Raw genomic sequence first — 13,506 nt, forward strand, 5'->3', positions numbered from 1 at the left:
TCAGGTGCACCTCTCATACCTGCCCCAGGAGGAGATTCCTCTCTGCCTTATCTGGCATCCAAAGGGAATTGCTCAGAGCATTTTTCTATTCTCCCAGCCCTAAGTCACACCATACAAGGATCTGGCCTTGGACCACCACATAGCTTTATTACAATTTACTCCCATGAAAAGAATTGCAGTTTCCCCAAGCCCTAAACTGTCTTGGCTCACGGCACTGATACTCAGAAGCTCTCCCCTGGAGTCCTATTTCTTCATCTCTCTTTTACTTGTTCTTGATGTTTTAGAAGAAAGCTATCTTCCCAATATTGCTGCTAGTTCTACTAGACCCTACCATTCCATGGGTAAGGGTTGGACTGGCTGATCCTAGTTTGCTAGTATCTCCACCACTAATCAAAGACCTTCCAAAGAGCAGATGCTCAATAAAGGTCTGAAGAATAAGACAGTCAGGGATTTATATTTGCTAAGATATAATTTCACCTGGATACTAAAATAGCCAAGGAAATCTAGGTCAACTTAGGTTTTTAAAATGTAACAGGGAAGACAAAATAATAAGGCAAGAATTAACTTTTAATTCTTTTATTTCCTTACACCATCTCTTTTACAGCTAAGTCCTTTCCCATTTCCAAGGAAATATTTAATCCAATGCCATGTCATCCTATTCCAGATCACAAAATGCGAGTGGTTTCTCAATTGGTTGTACAATTAAGCAAGACTCACACCTAACTTATATTAACAGCAGTAAATGCATGGCTACTGTCATTCATAACCTTTTATTACGAAGCTAAACCTTCAACTAAAAGGGACATCTGAAAAAATCCAAAGGAAATGAAGGTCAACTCTGAAATCACCCAAATAGAACAGGAGGACAAAAATGGTAGACAGTTTGTTCCCTTCAACCTGCTGTAGTGCTCCACTAAGCAGAAGGCTTATATTTCACTCTAAATATAAAGTGAAAAAGGGGCGTCATTTCATGTGGGGCAGGAGAGGCTACTGAATGTGACCCTGGAGTGTTTGCCCTAGAAGGTCATCTAAGCCCCATTCACCTTTAGTAGCCTCACTTTACCTCATGCTTAAACACCCTCTTTTTCCTCTCTCAAAGCCTCTTCATACAGGAGTGGGAAGGATCTGGGATCACTCCCACTGAACTGGGCCCAGTGTTTCAGGACTTCCATCTTGCTGGTTTCAGCATGGGCTCTTGGGCCCCACAGGAACTCATAGCGAGCAGGATCGCTGTTGGGCACCTGCCGATACTCCAGGTACTGTTCCTGCACAAAATTTTCAGTGACAAGCTTTCTTGAATTCCCATATATGTAGTGCCCCCATCACACTCAGTGTTTCCCAAATGACCTCTTCAGTGGCATGGTTGCCCTCCAAGAAAATGATCCACAGGATGATTATCAGGAGGCCTGTTTTGGGCATGCCCTGTGCATCACTAAGCATCCCATCATATGTGATTCCTGCAGCAGGGACAAGGACATAGGAGTGGTCAGTGGATCCACTTCCTTCACCTCAATGCCAAAGACCAGCTGCATGCACTGACAGGCTCTGCTGAAGACTTCAGGGAAGTAATCCTGGTGACATTCAATGACAAGATTAACCATTTCTTCCTTGGTGGTCAGCTCCTTCATTTGATACTTGAGGAGTAGAAAGGGCACCAAAGCTAGTGCATCATGCAGCAAGGACACAATATCTACCAGGTTGTGTCGTGGGAACAGACCTTCCCTTTCTTGACTTCTGGAGCCCTGACTGAATTGGCTCTCCTGAGTGGAGACCATGGCAGTAGGGGGAGAGGAGGCTCTCTGAGGACTCTGGAGACAATGTGGTGTCCCAGCAGCAGGCACCTCCATTAGGGTGGCTGGGATCAGATTCACTGCTACCTCCTCCCCCTCCTCAGCCATGGGGACCAGCATACCCATCAGGTCTGAAGCCTCTCTTTGGGCTTGAGGGCTTCCCTCAACCTTGGAGTGCTGGCTCTTTTGACCATGAGGCATCATGACTTTCGTTGGGTACAGCAGGCAGGAATAAGGGCAAGAACTCAGTGATGTTCACTCACAGGCCTAAGGGAAAGAAGGAACATGTGAGTGGCCTCAGCTGAGAACTGCACCCTTGGCAGCTCTCACAAGGCCTATTACAGATCTTCTCTTTGGGTGGTGCTCTAGGGCCATCTAAGCTCCTGTTTTCCTGGTAGGCTTGTTCCCTGAGAACCTGAGAGAAGTGAGTCAGCTTCTCAGGGGCAGGCAACTCAGAGCCTGAGGTTGTGAGGCTACCAATAAGGCATGGGAGGTCAGGTAATGAGGGAGTCCTTGTGTTCTAGGAGGGTGGAGCCCTTGGTACACTTTTAGGGTGTGCATCTCACCTTGACTGCTGACCCTTCCTGGTCCTTGTCTGCTCTGTAACCTGAGGGCACTGCCTCAGATCAAGACCTTCACCTTCTGGTCCCCATAGCAGGTATAAGAGGCACTGAGACATCCCTCCCTCCTCTCAGGCTGCAGACTGCCCCCAACCCAGTGGGCTAAACTCTGCAAGATCCTTACTGTTCTGGGGTGTATGGACTCCTCTGTCCTAGCTCTGGGCCTTCAATATTTCCCTGGCAGGGCCTGAACCCCAGTCCTCTGCTGGCCTGAGGACTCCCCAGAGGAGAGTCTGACTTAAGGAAGGTCAAAACACTATTTCTGTGAGACACCAGAAAAGGATATGAGAGGAGGCCTATCTACCCATATGCCCTAGGTTTTCCTGTAGCTAACAGAGGGAAAGGTTGGGGCTGGAGTCCCATGTGTTTGGGTAAGGGGGTTCCCTCTGTCCTTACTCTGATTCTCGGATACCTCCTTCTGCTGGCCAGATGTGGCTCCTCTTCTGTCCTGATGACTCTTCTCACTTCAAGTCTTTACCTCCCTGAGACCTGTGAGACAGAATGAGGTTATAGCTCATCTGAACATCCCTGCAGAGGTTTCCCAAGGCTGACAGAAGAAGCACATTTCAAGGGTCTTCTTTTGTCTAGAATGTCTTCAAGGTATTCATATTTACTTCTCAGTAGGCCCAGGATCTTTCACTCTGTTGACCTATAGATCCTGCTTGTAGGTCAAGGCCACCAACTCCTCACCCCCAATTCTTACTCTACGTAGGAAGCTGGAGGTGGCATCTCTTCTCCACAGAACCTTCCTGGAACCACCCTAGGCTGATAGGTGGAGCAGGTTCTCATGTCCTAGATCAAAGATCTTCTTGGTCCTCCCTCAGGACTCTGCTGAGCAGAGATCACACTCCTCAGACCAAGGCCCACTCCTCTCTGACAACCCAGAAGCAAAAGTAAAGGTGTCTTGCATCTGGTTACTCTGCCAAGAACCTCCCATGGCTGATGGAAGAGTGAAGGGTACATTTGCTTTGGAATGCTGTGTCTCTTCAATAGGGGCAGGGTTGGACCCTGTTTGGGACCTGGGTCCCTCAGTCCTGCATCATAGGTCCTGACCGGACCTGGGCCCTTCCTCTTACTGAGGTGATGTTCTTTCTGCCAAACCTCTATACCCTCTCTCTATATATCCTCTCTCAAAGAAGGATGAAGACGTAGGGATCACATGCCTGGCCACCCTCCTAGGGCTCACAGCAAGGGTGGAGCTGGATCCATCCAAAGTCCTTGCTAGGTCCTCATCTTGAAGTCCAGCAGTATCTGGCTCCTCACTCTGCTCAACTGAGGCCCTGCTCCATCTACCCAACCACTAACCCCTCTCAGACTCAGATATGAAAGTAGGGTATCACCTATCTGGTCATTTTGCATGGAGCCTCCTAGGATTGACAGCAGTGGCAGGCTTCCATTGGGTCACCCTTGTTCTGGAGTCGAAGTTCCTCTGCTTCACAATCTAGACCCTGTCCCCTTCACCAAAGAATGAATCCTGAATTCTTTCTAACCCTGAATTAGGGTACCTGAAATATGGTCACCTGACTGGGCTAAACAGTGCTAATAATAGGATTTGGGGGCCCCTCTGTTCTCTCTCAGGAACCTCTCATTGAGTCATAGCAGAGCTGAAATGCTGCCCTCTACCAGCCTCAGTCTGCATACCTCAGACCAAGGCTTTGACTCCCAGGGTGTTGATGAAAAGGAATGCTGCTGAATTTTTTAAGGATTCTCTACCTATGAGAGCAGGCTTCCTCTGTTCACCCTCAGCTCTTTCTTCTTCCCATCACAGAGCCTATGCCTCTTCCCTCCAAGGATCTCAGACCAAGACTTGATTCCCAGTGTACCATTAGGCAAAAGGAGAAGGTGGGGGAGGGGCTTGCCTGACTGGACTCCACCATGTGCATGGATGACAACAGCAGCAGGGCTGGATTATTTGGGGATCATGTATTTGAGAGGTCACCTGAGGTAGAAGGAGGATAGATTGTTTGGGGACCCTCTGTGGTGGGGTGCTTCCTCTGTCTACCCTCAAGTCTCATCTACCCAACTCAGAGCCCGGGACTCTCCACTTCTCACACCTGCATAACTCAGAAAAAGGCTCTGACTCCCAGGGTACCCTGAGGCAGAAAAAGGAGAGGGGTAGGATGGACTGCACTTGCTGAACTAGATGCACCCCCCCCTCCATGCAGGGAAGACAACTGAGGTGCAGCTGGATTATTTGGGGACCCTCTATCTGTGGGATGGCGTCCTCTGTCCACTGTCAAAGTCTGACCTCCACCACTCACAGTGCCCAGGCAATTCCACTCCACTCCACTCCACAGACCTACGGATTTCAGAATAAGACACAGACTACCACCATCCCAAGAGAAAGAAGACTGTGCTCTCCAGACTAGATGCCCACCTGTGCAAGGATGACAAAAGGGGTACTGTGGGACTATTGTAGATCATTTTATAGGGTCATTCCTCTGCCTACCCTTTGCTGTTGCCTCTGCTTCTCACGGATACCAGATATCTCACCTCCAAGGACCTCAGACCAAGGCTTGACTCCTATGGTTCTCTGGAGCATGAGGAGAGGATAGGGTTACTTGTCTGACTAGATTACCCTGGGTGCAAGTCTGGCAACAGGGTGTAATGGAGTTATAGTGGGTCCCTTTATGGAGGGGGTCCTCCTCTGTCCACCCTCTACTCTCACCTCCATCACTTTTGGAGCCTGGCTTCTACTCTCCAAACACATCAGACCAAGGCTTGACTTCCAGGGTCCCCTGGGGCATATGGAAGAGTATGGACTAATGGTGGGGTTGCTCACTTGACTACTGCCACCCTATGTGAACAGCAGGACAACCAGGGTACATCTGGATTGTTTGGAGACCCTTTATTGGGGGAGGTTTCCTATATTCAACCTGAGGGTCTCACCTGCACTGCTCACAGTGCCCAGGCCGTCCACTGCACAGATCTGAAGACTTCAGAGCAAGATTTTGACTCACAATGTCCTCCAAAGCAGAAGAGGGCGCTCTCCTGAATAGATGCCTATGTACGCAAGGCTGACAAAGGGAAATAGCGAAATTATTGTAGGTCCCCATAAGTTCCTATGTTCCCACTCTGTTCTTATTACCTCTCATGGAGCCTGGGCAAATCCCGTCCAGGCTTGACTGCCAGGGTTCTCTGCGGTATAAGGTGGGGGTGGGGTGACAGGTGTGGCCACTTGCTGACTAGACACCGCAGGGTGGAGGACTTATAAACCCGGGTGAAATTGGATTTCAGGGGGACCCTGCATCGCATTAACTTTATCTGTCCACCCACACAATCTCATCCCCCTCACAGACCCTGGATCTCACCGCTCCGAGGAACTCCAAGGCTTGACTCCCAGGGTCCTCTGGGGCATAGGAGCGGGTGGGGGTTGGGGGCAGAAGGACTGGCAATCTCGTGAGACTGACAACAGCCAGTGATCACCATTATGATAGGGCTCTTTGTGGGAGGTTTTCTTCTATCCACTCTTGGCTCTCACCACAACCTGCAATATGGGGTCTGGCACTTGGGGTGTATTAGGGTAATTTGGGGACTCTCATCACCACCAGGGACTCCTCAAACCCCCTTATAGACTCCAAATCTCCCTCCTCTTAGTACCTCAGGTAAAGGCTCGGCTCCCATGTTCCTCTGGGGCATTAGGAGTGGGGCGCCACGGATGGATGAGTGGGGAGTTTTGCAAGACTAGGCTGTCCAGGGTGTATAGTTAATAACTGGGTTGCAGATGGATTATTTTCAGACTCATTCTGGGGTGGGGGGACTTTGTAAATTCACGGTCTCACCTCCACTCCTCACAGATTCCGGATCCCACCCCTCTGAGGAAAACAGAAATGGGATTGACCAATACAGCCCTCTGGGGCATTAGGAAGAAGTGAGGGCAGAAGGGTACGCTCTGGAGACAAGAAGCTTGCAAGTGCCCCTCTGATAACAGGGTGCACCTGGGTTATTTGGAGCCCTCTTTTGGGGGTGGCTTCAACTATTCTTCAGCGTCTCACGTCCACCCTCACAGACTCCAAATCTCAACTTTAAAGGACTTCAGACCAGAGGTACTTGACTCCCTGCACCCTCTGGGACACAATTAGGGGGGTGGGGATGGAAGTGTAGGGGTGCTTTCCAGACTGGATGCCCTCTGATGTATAGCTGACAGTGGGGGTTAGGTGGATTATTTGCAACCCTCTATTGGCGGTGGGTTCATCTCTCCAACCCCTCTGGCCTCACTTCCACCCTCACAGACTCAGGATAGGAGTCCTTCAAGCACCTCAGGCCAAGTTTTGACCCCCAGGGTCCTCTGGGGCATAATTTGAAGTGACTTTGGATGCATGGCTTATAACAGATGCATGGAAGAGGCAGAGAGAAGGCACAAACACCAGTACAGGGTTTATTGTTTAGGCAGGAGCCCTGTGGGAGGGGGACCCCAGCAAGAAAGCTAGAGCCCATTGCCATACACAGGCTTGGGCTAGATATAGGGGGCTAGTGGAAAAGTACCAGGAAGGCCACTAAGGGATACCATTGCTGGGCAACCAAGAAAGATAAGGTGTGGTTAGGTCATTGTCTACTCAACTGTTTTTGGCACCCATCAGGGGAGATAAAGGTTACAATTGTCCCTTTGTCCGTCTTTGGGGTTGGGTGGGGAGTTTCTAGTAAGCCATCTGCAAGGGAGGAGGGGGTCTGGTCCTTTCATGGCTGTCCTCATTGTTAACCCCAACATAAATCAGCTCTTAAATGAACATGACTTAGTTACCTTAGTAGTTAAAACTCTGACAAAAATCACAGAGAACACAGGTAAATATTTATGGGGACTAAGTGTGGAGGTAGGAAACCTAATGGCCAAGAATCATGGCTCAGATGTTGATAAGGGATCATATCCCAGACTGTTGACATTAACAGATGGCTCTTGACATACAGCAGGAACCCATCAACCTGTAGTCAATGGAGCACCCCCACCCCACTAAAATTACAGGCCAAATCTAACCATTCCAGGCCAAAAATTCCCTCCGCCTGCCATGTGGAAGGAGTAGGACTAATATCTCCACTCTGTTGACTCCAATAAAAACTAGAGGTCTTTACCTCCAGTGTAATGCTCCTTTGTTGGGTTTTTTCCTTTGCTTTACATAAGTAAATCTGTCTCAACCTTCATACCAGTGCAGCAGTACTCCCTGTGCTCAGCTGTCTCCTGCTTCTCTGTGTTTCAGTAAACTCTTGTTGTCTTTACAAATTTGTGGATTAACCTATAACACTAAAAATTTCTGACAGTTATCTTGACAAAACAAAAACCATTTTAAGACAGTTTTTTGTAAATGTTATTAAGAACAATATTTTTAAGATAGTCTTTTTGTTATGAGCTTAGAGAATTAAGTTTTAGTTTAATATTAGTAAATTTTGACCTTACAAAACCTTTAATGTAACTGGATTTTAGTCAACTCAATCATTTACATAAGCATTTATAAGTTCCATCTTTTTATGACAACTTATTCTGTACCTTTATGACAACTTATTTTGCATCCCCTCGGGGAGCTTGTCTTCATCCTTTTTTTTTTTACTTAAAAGTATTTTTTAACCTTTTATTTTTAAAAACCATATTTTTAATACCATATATATAATATCTATATGTTACTTGTTAAAGATAACTCATAAAACCTTTTAACTTAGAACCTTATATTTGTATGAAAAAATCAGAAAGAAATCAACCTTAAAATTATTTTTTGTATAAAAACAATTTATAAAAAGCCCATTTGTTAATAGACCCATGTATTATAAGAAAGAATAAATCCCAGATTTCATTTGTGACAGAATAAAACAGGCTAAGGTCATTTTTAACTACCCAAAGTTTAAGATTCCTGTTGCAGGCCGTGCCCCCCCCTTTTTTTCTTTCTTTTTTTTTCCTCCTTGGGTCTAAGCCAGAGTGTTAACCTCTGAATGCCTGCATCCAAGTGAGACCTTATTGAAATAAATTTGAAAAGCTGTTTTCTTAAAAGTGGCAGTAGAACAAAGCAATAATTTTTTACATTTACTTTATAATAAGAACCATCCTCAAGATGATTACATATTCATGTGTAAAAAGCTTAAGCAGTTTATAACAGAGGTCTTTAAAACAAATACCCTGGTTTTTTGTTACTTTGAATATCACATTAACCTATAATAGCAGTTTAAGAGCCATTTTGAAGATGCTTAGACATACACACATAAACACACACACATAAAAGTTTTATAAATTAAGTATGCCAGAAAAAAATTTCAACTTAAGTGTGCATAAGATAAACTGGAATTCCCAGAGCAAATTAAATTTTGCCAAGTTCTTTAAACAAATTGACATACATATACTCATAAAACTAGAGTGCACTCTCGAAAAAAAAAGAAAAAACTTTTAAATTATACCCAGAGGGCTATCCAGTGGAATGGTAGATGATGCATCTGTTCTCTGTGAGTCTCCCTCTATGGAACTGAATTTTTGTTACCCATCCCTTAACCTGGTTGTGGCTATTTCCAAGGAAAAGCTCAACCCTCCTAACTCTTAGGGGTGTCTCACACATTTTCATATGGCACAGTTCTTCCACCCTGCTCCCTGAACCTGACAGACACAGTTTCACCCCAAAAGGCAGTTACTAGTGGTCTCTGGGAAGTGATCAGTCTCCCCTTCTGCCTTCTGAGGCAGGGCTGAATTCGAACCTGGGTTCTTACCAGTCTGACGAGTGGTGCTCCCCTCCCCTTGCTGGTTCCTACACCTCACCAGGTTCCATTGTGCATCTGAGGCCTTCATCCCAACTTCCCAGGAGGACGAATCCCTCCTCCAGATCAAGCTGTCCTTTGGTGCTTAGTGGGATCTTCTCCTGGCAGTCTGGGGGATGCACTCTGGTGACAAGGGAGGTGACAAATCACCATTTCCACAGTCCCAGCAACGAGCCCCTAAGAAATGTTGCAGGAATCTCAAGCTGAGATAGGGTGCACTGAGGCAGTTTAGAAGGAAGCAACATTTTATTGTGCCAACACAGACTCAGTGGACTAGTGTCCAAAGGCTGAGCCCCAAGAACAAAGAGGTCTCACCTTATGTACCCTTGCATGCAGGTTACAGAAGCAAAAAGCAAAGCTCAACCCACATATGGCTGCATGTGACTTTATTGGCTATTCTATTCCCCCAGTGCAATGTGACCTTCTTCATCTTTCACTCCTTTAAGTTTTACCTCTTTGTTTTGCCATCTCTTCTCCCGCTTAACTATCAGAACACAGCTTGTCTGTTTCTTTTTTGGCCCTCCTCCCTGCTACAATAATACTTCTATTTTATATGTTGAGTCATGACAGAAATAGTGTTTATATCTGGTGGTTATTAATCCTTCATCTTCTTCCATCTGTTTTGGAGGGGGGGAATGAAAGAGGGAGAAAGGATTGCATAAAATCAGATGTTGGATGTGCCTAATATTCTACAGTCTCACCTTTGCTTAGTAAGAGCATTTTTATTAATTACTAGTGCAGATTAAAGATTCTTTTTAGGAAACTCTTTGGTAGAAATTTCCCACAAAACTACAGGCACACTAGTATGTAAATATGCATGTAATATACATAGATATATTAAGCACTGTACTTAGGTGTTTGTTGGCCTAACATAATAATTAGCATTGGCTGTATGAGTATAAAAAATTCAGCTTTCTACAGTATTTTTTAAATGTAAGAGAAATCAGTTTTATTATATTTAGTTCGATTTCTTTGTGCTTACCTCACTTTTTCAAAAATAATTTTGTCTCCATGACTTTAGGGAAATCACTATATTTTAGACTGAAAATGATTTTTGAAATCTTTCCCATGTAGACTTACTAGTCACAATACAGTCATTGCAAAACATCTTGATTTTCAAAAGAATTATTTTAGCCAGAGGATCGTGGTTCAAAGCCAGCCTGGCAAACAGTTCAGGGAACTCTATCTCAAAAAAATCCTATCACTAAAAAAGGGCTGGTGGAATGGTTCAAGGTGTAGGCCCTGAATTATTTTTGAAAACCTTTTTAAAAAGAGTAATTATTTTATTAATATTATAAAATTGACACATGCTCAAAAGTAATTCAAGAACTGGATGAAGATGAAAGGAATTCAAGGGATTAAAAAATCTCATTCCATGTTCCATTTTTCAGCAATAAACATCACCATCATTAGATGAATACAATTTATTACATCTGTATATGAGTGTTTGTAAAAATTTAGGTAGACACACAAAATATTGGGTCATGAAGAAATGGTGTTTTTAATTTCTAGCAGACACTGTTACCTAACACCTATTCAACCTTTATTTCTTTCTGGTGAAAACATTGCCCTTTTTGTGCCCAGACCCAAAGAATGCTAGATCCTAATTTCTCATTCTTTGTAGCTAAAAGTGGTCACATGTTGAAATGTTGGATAATGAAATCCAAGATTATACTGCTCTGAGACTTCTAAAAGTGATTTTTGTCTTCTTGGAAACAAAGATTCAGAGAAGGCCTTTTACCCATAACCCTTATTTTATGCTTGAGGTACTGTTATGTGAACCTGATACTTGGGATTGCAGCACCCCTATGTGACTGCAAAGTGACAAACCTGAGGATTAAAAGTGAATATGATGAGGGTAATAGACAACAAGGATTTAAAAATCACAGTACTTAGTGGTATTGTTGCACTGATCAACAGCTACTGTAACTAACCATGTCCAGACTTCTGGACACTGAATCTGTTGGCATCTTAATCATAGACTCCCCAGCTTCTAGAGCTGTGAATAATAAATTTCTGCTGTTTATAAATTACCCGGTCTAAGGTATTTTGTTATACCATTTGAAAGGACTGAGATACTTCCCTTATTGCCTTTTTGAATTTGCTAGAACTACTCAGACTATTGTATCTTGTTGGTTAATTTCCAGAGTGCTAAAAGTGTTTTCATTTTTGTTTTAAATTTATAGTTGCCTTTTGAAGACAGGATTTGTTGTCTTTCATACTTAGAGATAGACCGAAATTCTGCCTCTAGCCATCTTTTTCTGAATATGTGTCTATAGTCTCTTTATATTCCTCTTTTCCTTCAAATAAATAATTTCATCTGTAATATCTTTTAGGTTATGCAAAATAATTTGCACCAAATATTTCTGTATTCCTTTAGGCAGTAATTGTACATAAATGCTATGTTGATTTTATTATCCGTATTTGACTGGGGCAGACTATGGTGAAGAATAATGGGAGGAAAATGAAGTGAGCTGGCCAGTCTGTTCTCCTATTTAGGCTTTCCTTTCACATCCTTTTTCAAAAAGGGCTTCCCACCTCCTGAAACAAAGTTAGGTGTTGGGCACAAAGTTATTTAGAACAGATGGCTCTCTATAGTAGCATTTTGCATTCCAGACCTTCCTCCATCTTTTGTCCACTTCACACCCTCCCCATTCTCCCTTTCTTAGCAAAAGGCAAGCTTATAAATAAGAGAAAGACTTCTGCCTTGCCAGCATTTATGTTTTCCTTTAGCTCCCCTTCCCTGTGTTTTTGTATTACTGTTATGAGGCTTCTTCAGTGATCTCCTCAACTTTTCCTGTGACCCTAGATCTCAAAGTGCTCTAATCAAAGGGACATTGATTATACCTTTGATTATATTGATCCTTAACTTGGACAAGATCTGAGGTGGCACTGGGACTGTCTGCATTGTTTTAGTCCTGACCTCTTACTATCATGTGGCACTGAGGAAATTTTTGACTGTGTTGTTTACTTTCCAGTTTGTTTTTTACATATTCTTTTGGGGAGATTTGAGGCAGGATATGTAGCAAAAATTCTATTTTATTGTATTCAACCAGAAGTCTTTAAGCACACTCAATTTTGACAGTTGCTTCTTGAACTAGGCACACTGGCATGTTGGGAACATAAAGAACAGAGATGAGGCATAGTTTATCGAAAGAAATATAGTTAGCCATGCAAAAGAAAAAAAATCCATCTAGCTTAAGGGTCATTTGTGGCCATCCTACTAATTATTATCTTGGTCACATAATCCTTATAGAAATGATTTCTCCAATCTAACAAGGAATGCAGAACAGAAAAACAGAGAGCTTTAGTATCAAAAAATATTTTTACAACAACCTAGAGAAGTGGAGAGCATGTGAAACAAAAAAGAAATAGTTAATATAAATTTATATCAATGTTTAAACTAGTTCATTAAATAAACCTAATTTAAAAACCTTAGATTAAGTTTTCCAACCTTTTTTCAGAAGTGCATATACTACTTATATTGCTGGATGCTTAGCCTAAATGTGTAGCTAGGGTTACCACTACTTTCTCAGATGTGGCTTCACAATCATAAGAATTAACCCAGAAGGGATAAAGTATAATAGCTCCAAAGAAATCAGTAGGTTTTAACTCTTTGAATTGCTTCTTTCACTTTAAATTTTTCTACAATGCTTTTAAAAAATAGTTGCCACAGTAACCTCAGTAATCCTCCGTCTGAGAATCATGTTTTCTTTTCCTTCTTTCTTTTTTTTTTTGTACTGTTCCTCTGGCGAATTTATTGTTCCTATAGCACTGAGAGTGAAGGGACGTTGGGGCTAAATGCTGTGATTTTATGTTCTTACTTGGTGATTCCAAGTGAGACTAATGGAAATTATCTTCTAACATGTAGGTTTTTTTTGTTTGTTTTCAGTTTTTTGAGAAAGGACGAGGTGGCCCTTAAGTCACACAGCTGCAGGCTACTAAAACCAAACAGAATACAATCAAAATAAATTCTGACATCAGAGCACAACACTTTTAAGTTCTACTTTGGTCATGCCTATTTATACCCAATTACTTGAAAATCACGCACAAATTGCTAAAACCAATGTTAGTTTCAAAATGTATTTGTAAATAGTTGACTCTGTTCTATTAATTTAAACTGACTTGTATGCATTGGTCTAGACTTTGTTAATAGTAACAATAATAATACATAGACTCCAGAGAGGATTCCCTAACATTCATAGTGGGGCATTTTAAATGAATTTTTAAAAACCTGCGGAATTTCTCATAAGAAGTTTTATCCAGATGCTACTTCATAAATGAATCTCACTCTCATTCTCCTCTTTCTCTCTGTTTCTCTCCTTAAAATGATTATACAGCTGCATATTTGCTCCTCAAAATTTTTATGT

At 43.1% G+C, this 13,506-nt stretch overlaps 1 pseudogene; it reads right to left on the reverse strand.

Annotated features, from left to right (window-relative positions):
- Positions 1–579: 579 nt before the first annotated feature.
- LOC109674873 (melanoma-associated antigen 11-like) overlaps positions 580–13,506 on the reverse strand; it is a 57,177-nt pseudogene continuing 44,250 nt past the window's right edge.

The sequence above is a fragment of the Castor canadensis genome, chromosome X, assembly GCF_047511655.1.
Source record: "Castor canadensis chromosome X, mCasCan1.hap1v2, whole genome shotgun sequence".
Taxonomy (NCBI): Eukaryota; Metazoa; Chordata; class Mammalia; order Rodentia; family Castoridae; genus Castor; species Castor canadensis.